The sequence below is a fragment of the Sceloporus occidentalis genome, unplaced genomic scaffold, assembly GCF_023333645.1.
Source record: "Sceloporus occidentalis isolate IW3139 unplaced genomic scaffold, rSceOcc1.0.p SCAF_3, whole genome shotgun sequence".
NCBI lineage: Eukaryota > Metazoa > Chordata > Lepidosauria > Squamata > Phrynosomatidae > Sceloporus > Sceloporus occidentalis.
In genome coordinates, this window is record NW_028316983.1 from 188,201,895 (window position 1) to 188,208,855 (window position 6,961).

The following is a 6,961-nucleotide window of genomic DNA, read 5'->3' on the forward strand; positions in this document are numbered from 1 at the left end:
ATCGCCGCCCCGGCCCTTTGGAACACGCTGCCCACAGAGCTCCGCTCGGCCACCTCCATGGCCCAATTTAGAAAGGACCTAAAAACCTTTCTATTTCAGTCTGCATTCCCCGAGTAAAGTCCTAACAGACCTCCCTTCCTCTTTAAGAGCAAGAGGATCGGCTAACAGGGCTTTTAGTTTATTTTTATCTCACTGTATGTATTTTTATATTAATGTATGTTGTTTACCTGTATTGTTTTTATCCTACTGTAAACAGCCCTGATCTTTGGAAGGTGCGGTATAAAAATAAAATTTTTATTTATTATTTATTTATGTGAGGTGGTTTCAGATGTCTTTCAAGGTCTTGAATTCCAGGCCTACCATCAACTGTCAAGTCATGCTCCTTATCAAACATGATTGGGCACTTTCATGAGGGTCGGTGGGCAGTTCATCCCCAACGCCCAAAGGCTGAATCCACCCCCAAACACAGAACAAGCCCCAAAACCTTCATTTTCCTTGGCAGTCCTCTCCAAGTAGTGACAGGAAATGATATTGCATCATATCCTATTGCCATTTTGAGAGGGAATAAATAGGGAACATACAGGTGTTTGGAAACAGTACAGGCTTATGGGCTGCTTTTGCAGGTGGGGTAATATGGGTATATTTTTTGCTCATTTTCACATGTTTAATTGCTTTTCTGTGTGATTTCAGGGGCAAAACATACACCTTTTCTTTAAAAAGGTGTGTCTTTGGGAGACGGTGGGGAGCTTCAGAGGCCAGAAAAGTGGGATCTGGGGTCTGTATGAGTCCTGAGTGCTGCACTATGCTCATCTCTGTTATATAATCAGGAAGCATCCTCTGCTGCAAAGGGCTTCTGAAATCATTGTGCACGTAAGCAAACCTTTTGGAAGAAACTCTTATGAAACACAGATACTGACACCACCAGATAAAGAATGTGACTATCATTTCTTTAGATCCTTCTAGGATAATTAGTATTTAGTCTTCTTTAAAATTCCTCCCTCATTCATGACATCCTAATGTAGCCTTGGCATTGGCATCAGTGCTTTCTTTCTAAAGCAGGCATTTGGGCCCCAAAGCATGACCTGCAGTCCTGGGACGTGTAGTCGAACATCATGATCAGATATTAGCCAATATGTATGATGCTGAAATGTATGTTGGAATCATAAAAATATGTACAGGTTGAGTGTTCCTTTTCCAAAATGTTTGGGATCAGAAGTGTTTTGGATTTTGGAATACATATGTACAAAATGAGGTATCTTGGAGCTGGGACCCAAGTGTAAACACAGAGTTCATTTATGTTTCATATACACCTTATACATATAACCTGAAAGTAATTTTATAAATAATAATAATAATAATAATAATAATAATAATTTTGTGCATGAAACAAAGTTTGTATGCACTCAACCTTTAGAAAACAAAGGTGTCACCATTCCAGCCAGCATGAAAAAAGTTTTAGTTTTTAGAATATTTTGGATTTCAGAATTCTGAATAACGGAGGCTCGACATGTAAAAAATACAATTTTAAAAGTTGTATTAATTAGTCTGTCCCTCTCATCATCATCTTCAATACAAATAATTCATTTTCCTTTGTTGTTATGAGCAATAAACATTCCTTAATTTCTACAAAACCAGAGTTTGTTGCAGAAAATTAAAAGATACCTATTCCAGAACATAAACTGATACTTTGAAATTGCACTTTCCTTTCCACTAGAGGGGAATGACTTTTCCCATACGTGCCCATTTGTTTCTCCAGAGATGTTAATATGACCTTTCTTTGTTACTGTTACTGAATTGATTTATAGCTCATCATAACATCTTGCTTTCCCTCCATCAGTATTTTTTCTTTTTTTACTGCCCAGATTACATATCGTATTTATTAATTGGCCCTACTTTAGAAATAACATGTTTTAAGATCAGACCGAATATGCTTGGAGTGAGTGTGGTGTAACTTTGCAATTGTCGGTTTAAACATTGAATTAAACCTTCTATTAAAATGTGAATTGAACTCAAATATTTTGGAAGTCAGATGAACAATTATGTTGCTATATTGAACACTCATTAACATAAACAAATTTATGCTATTATATAGTACTATTTTATAGTGTATGTTTTCTGACATACATTTTACCAATATGACATGCCCTTAAACAAAGATATATTTGAATTCCTAGTGGTGTTTTCATTGTCCGGTGTTTTAAGGCCCTAAGTGCTTTTACACAGCACAAAATATAATTTGTAGTGTTCCAAAAACCTGGAAAGTATAATACAAATTTGATTGAAACCAGATGTTATCAGCTTGGAACCAGATGTGATCATGCTTAAAGTAGACTTAAGTCTGATCGAGCTCAATGGGAATGTCAATTAGTGTAAGTCTTGATTCAACCTAACATTAATCACTTTTAGACCAATGTATTTTCTGATTCTGTGTATTATTCCTAAACAGAATTATCATCCTTGATTTTGTTAATTTTTAAGAATGAACAATCCCCCTCCCCAGCAAAATAATCCTAATTTGTTTTCTTAGTATGTAGTTTTTGGGGCTCTGCTTTCTTCCTTGGTTTGTTGTAAAAGGCTATTTTCTTTACAGCTATGTTCTTTTCTCACTTGCGAATGTTTTTACGATCTAACATCCATCAGAAGGACACAGTGTTAAGGCTGCTGTTGTATTTCTCCCTTGAGTTTCTAGAGGTGATGTTATCTTTTGTTCACTCAGCAGTATGGTCATTTCTAAGAGCATCTGTCACTTGAGGCATTGTAAGATAGATGAGTCTCAAGTGAACTGCTGGTTGAAGCAAATGGTGAAAATAAGGAAAGACAAGGGGGCTGGAGGCTTTCAAAGTAGGCAGACAACAAGGAAACTGTATGAAAAGCAGTCAGTACAGAAAGAAAGCTTCAAGATGAATTGCATGCTGTCCTGTTTGGATCCCAAGATTCTTCAGTGGATGTAATCATCAGACTTGATTATCTTAAATGATGGTAAAAAAAACCCTCATTCTTTCTTTTGAGTTCTGTCATTGCTGGAGTAGTCAGGAGTGAGTAGCAATGGTGCTTTGCCATGTTTCATATTTTATCATGGGGAGACTTTTTTGGGTTACATTGATAAAGCATATCGCTTTTCATTCTGATATAATGGTTTGTGTATATGATGTATGTTTGAAGTATATGAAGTATATGTATATACTTCAAACTGTACTTCATGTTTTTCTGGAATTGGCCAATTGTTATCTTTGTTAAAAATGCATTTTCTAGCATGCTGTTTAATGCAAGGTTTTATCTGCATTAGCTCTCACAGCCTTTAAATAGCAAACATTTTGGAATTACTCACTCCCCATTGTTTCAACACACTATAATTTCTTAGGTCAGCCAATCGTGTTTGACTTAATTTACTAAATGAAAATGAATTTTTAAAAACTGTAGAAACTAGAACACTTCTGGTAAGAAAATGAAGTGTATATTCATTTACACATATTATATACAAATCCACACACACAAGACAGCTCTCTTACTTTTGGCAAGCTTTAGGAAGCATCAAAATGATGTACTTGGAAAATGATTTTGTCAATTTGCTTCTTGTGTCACTCTGGGAGGAGGGAATCAGAAGTGGAAAAGGCAAAGAAATTAAGATGATTAGAAGCTTTACTTTAAAGCTTTCCAAATGGTAGAGTAGCTCCCCCTTCAATGGCTGTAAATAATAGATGAAAGACTGAGAATGACAACAAAGGATCAGGGTGCTTAAGAGAATGTGTGCAGCCTGAATAGAGGTCTGTGGCCCAGGGCAAAAGGTCTTAGCTTTGAGAGTAATTGGAAGAAAATACAAAGATGTCATTACTAGCAGGTGAAATGTTCAGCACGTGGCCCTTAAAATAGCAATTTCAGCCCTGATGCTGTTGGAATTGGATTATGGACGTTAAAAATAATCATAATTAAAGTCTTTGCAGGGTCAGAAGCAATGTAGCTTGACTCTAATGACCATAAGTGATTGTTTTAAAAGCTTGATGTGTGGAAAGTGATACAGCTTAAAGGGAGTCAGAGAATGAGGAGAGTTACAAATCAGGGGAATGAAGAATGCTTGACTGGTTTGACTTGGTCCTGTGTTATAATGATAGATATCTTCCCTGCTCTGCTTACATTATTCTGCATTTTTGAAAGTTGTAGGATGTGGTCAGGGATGATGCATCTTCTCATTCTAGATCCTCACTATTGTCCTATTGGCATGATTTGAAATGGGATGTCATTGCCTGAAATTTATTGCTTAAAAGAATGCAGTTTATGAAAAGAAATCCCCACGCCTAACCTGTAAGGTTTGGATTAATGGTGCTACTATTTCAAGGTCATGTTCCAGGGCCAGCAGTTACTTTGAAAGGCAAAAAGTTCTTGTAGAAGGAAATGACCCACTAGAAAAGACAATAATGCTTGGTAGAAGGCAGTAGGAAAAGAGGAAGACAGCACTCCAGATGGATAGACTCAATTAAGGAAGCTGTGGCTTTGAATTTGCAAGACCTGAGCAAAGTGGGTGGAGGACAGGGTAACTTGGAGATCTGTGGATCCTCATGAGTTGAAGTTGACTTGATGGCAGTTAACAACAACAACACAACAACAACAACAATGAAATGTGGTTGGATCCTTGGAGATTGCAGCTATAAACAGCCATCCCTCTGTATCCATGGATTCTTTATCCATGGATTCAAACATCCACAGTTTGAAATATATTTTTAAAATATATACATTCCAAAAAGCAGACCTTGATTTTGCCAAATTTTAAAATAAGGGACACCATTTTACTACACTGTTATATTTAATGGGACTTGGCTTCCATGGATTTTGGTATCTACAGGTGGTGGATCCTGGAACCAAACCCCACTGGATACCAAGGGCCCACTGTAAGACTTAATTTAGATGTTGCTAGATCTCTCAAACCTGAACACATGTTATGAGGAAGAGTTAGTAGAATTACATGGTCCCCTACTATTTCATGACTTTTTTTTAGTGACAGAACTTTAGTAGTTGATACCAAATGACAGCCTGCTACCAGTAGTCTGGCCACATTATAAACTGGGTTTTCCCATGCTGCCACTGCCACTGAGATATTTTGGTAAAGCTTGAAACATTGCATTGTTGCAGTCTATTAAAAAATGTTTCTCTATATGGTTAAGAGCCAGTGTAATGTAGTGGTCTGAGTGTTGGACTCTGGGAGACTAGGGTTCAAATCCTCACCAGGCCATGGAAATCCACTGGATGACCTTGGACAAGTCACACTATCTCAGCCTCAGAGGAAGTCAAAGGCAACAAATCTTATCAAGAAAGACCCATCATAGGTTCACCTTAAGGTCACCATAAGTCAAAAATGTCTTGAAGGAACATAAGAACAACAAAGTCAAAGCCACAGTTGTTTTCAGTAACCACATAATTGATGACTGTGAAAAAAAATGTTTAATGTTTGCTATATCATAATATAGTGTCTGAAACTAGGTAATGATAGATTTTCCAGTTTTCCATAGCAATCTTAATCTACACAATTCACACAATTTAGAATATACCTTCCCCCTCCCCCAGTTTTTCACTTCCATTGTTCTTCTTAAACAGAAATTTTCACTGTTCTTCGCAAAGAAGAATGTTCTGTTTACAAACACAATGTTTCTTGTGAATGTTAATTCTGGCTAGTTAGTGGCTATCTTTTCATCATAAATACTATATAAACATTATGTTGTATTATGTGTGTTACATAACATTGTAATATTACATTTTATGTTAATTTCTGGTGTATTTATGCAATATGTTGAGTGAGAAATGTGCTAGGGGCATAGCATTTTAGCTTTGTCAGGGACTTTAGTAGTAGACTATATTAAGTACAGTGATAAATTTATAAGGAAATATTAAAAAGCTTAAATCCAGCTTGGTGTTTGACTTAAATCTAGCAGCTAGACCCAGTTAGGTTAAATGAATTGAATTGGTGGGATCTACATAAATGCTCGCTTACCATTCAGTAGTTCATTCAGTGGTCCTACTTCAGGCTAACAAGTGAAATTAGGCCTCTCTCTCTGTCAAACTGTTATTGTCCTCTTTCTCATCAGTTGAAGAACTTCCTGGCTAGATGACAAATGTGTACAATGAAATCCTTCCATTATATTGTATAGGAAATGTGCCAGGTATATTCTCTTAGTATTGATTTGCAGCATTTGGAGCCACTCCTCTTTGTCCCTGTGTCAGGCCAAATTGAAACAAAAGAATGCCCATATGGTAGTCACTTGAAACCCAAATGGTGTGGTGTGTGCTCCACATGTTGAGCTGGTGGTGTGTGGATTGGCTTGAATTTTCAGACATGCTTTATTGCCAACACTGGTCTTTGTTTTGTTTGTGTATTTCATTTTCTGTATTTCACTGTATATTCAGGAAACATCAGAGTTTCTCTTACAATGGCTCTTTGGATGGGAAGGATATTGTCATTTATTAGGCTGAAACAATGTACTGTTTTATGTACAGACCAGTATGCGAGAGTGTCTATGACTGCTAATGCAAGCAACAGCGTATCATAGACTTAAGCTGGTGTATTCATTAGTAAGTTCTGTTGTGTCAAGTGGGAATCAGGATTGCAGCCTGAACATGTAGTTGGGCAACAAACAATGTGTAATTAAACACAAAGTTCAGAGAAACTTCTAGTGCAGATTCTTATGTGATTTTTTTTTTTAATACAGAGGCTTTAAATTTGAATTGGGACACATGTTTTTGGATCTTCAGGATCCTCAGTTATTTTAAACCATTTTATTATGTTACAGGTCTTGAAAGCTTTCAGCAAACTGGATCAAGTGGCAGAATAACTTGGAACAATCGTCCATCATGAACGCATTTAAAAAAGGTTGAAAGAAATACAAGAAGGTAGCATTTTTCTATGTCCATAATGCAGCTTGTATAATTATACATAACGAACTTGCTTTTCAGCTGTAGTGAGAACAGAAATATA

At 36.6% G+C, this 6,961-nt stretch overlaps 1 protein-coding gene across 1 annotated transcript in view; it reads left to right on the forward strand.

Annotated features, from left to right (window-relative positions):
• Nucleotides 1-6,961, forward strand: part of GREB1L (GREB1 like retinoic acid receptor coactivator) — a 223,387-nt gene that overhangs the window by 79,822 nt on the left and 136,604 nt on the right. Inside the window, exon 2 of the mRNA XM_089517153.1 lies at nucleotides 6,777-6,876. The gene's annotated coding sequence lies outside the window, so the exon portion shown is untranslated. The remainder of the gene's footprint in view (nucleotides 1-6,776; nucleotides 6,877-6,961) is intronic.